This window comes from Physeter macrocephalus, chromosome 4 (genome assembly GCF_002837175.3).
Source record: "Physeter macrocephalus isolate SW-GA chromosome 4, ASM283717v5, whole genome shotgun sequence".
Classification (NCBI taxonomy): domain Eukaryota; kingdom Metazoa; phylum Chordata; class Mammalia; order Artiodactyla; family Physeteridae; genus Physeter; species Physeter macrocephalus.
The window spans coordinates 27159930-27160809 of NC_041217.1; positions in this window are offsets into that span (position 1 = coordinate 27159930).

Consider the following 880-nt stretch of genomic DNA (forward strand, 5'->3'; position numbering starts at 1 on the left):
CACATACAGACTGAAAGTGAGGGGATGGAAAAAGATATTCCATGCAAGTGGAAATCAAAAGAAAGCTGGAGTAGCAATTCTCGTATCAGACAAAATAGAATTTAAAATAAAGACTATTACAAGAGACAAAGAAGGGCACTACATAATGATCAAGGGATCAATCCAAGAAGAAGATATAACAATTTTTTGTAAATATTTATGCACCTCAATACATAAGGCAAATGCTAACAGCCATAAAAGGGGAAATCGACAGTAACACAATAATAGTAGGGGACTTTGACACTCCACTTTCACCAATAAACAGATTATCCAAAATGAAAACAAATAAGGAAACACAAGCTTTAAATGATACATTAAACAAGATGGACTTAATTGATATTTATAGGACATTCCATCCAAAAACAACAGAATACACTTTCTTCTCAAGTGCTCATAGAACATGACACTCCATCCAAAAACAACAGAATACACTTTCTTCTCAAGTGCTCACGGAACATTCTCCAGGATAGATCATATCTTGAGTCACAATTCAAGCCTTGGTAAATTCAAGAAAATTGAAATCATATCATGTATCTTTCCAACCACAATGTTATGAGACTAGCTATCAATTACAGGGAAAAAACTGTAAAAAATAGAAATATATGGAGGCTAAACAATACACTACTAAATAACCAAGAGATCACTGAAAAAATCAAAGAGGAAATCAAAAAATACCTAAAAACAAATGACAATGAAAACACAACAACCAAAACTTATGGGATGCAGCAAAAGCAGTTCTAAGGGGGAAGTTTATAGCCATACAATCCTACCTCAAGAAACAAGAAACATCTCAAATAAACAACCTAACCTTACACCTAAAGCAATTAGAGAAAGAAGAACC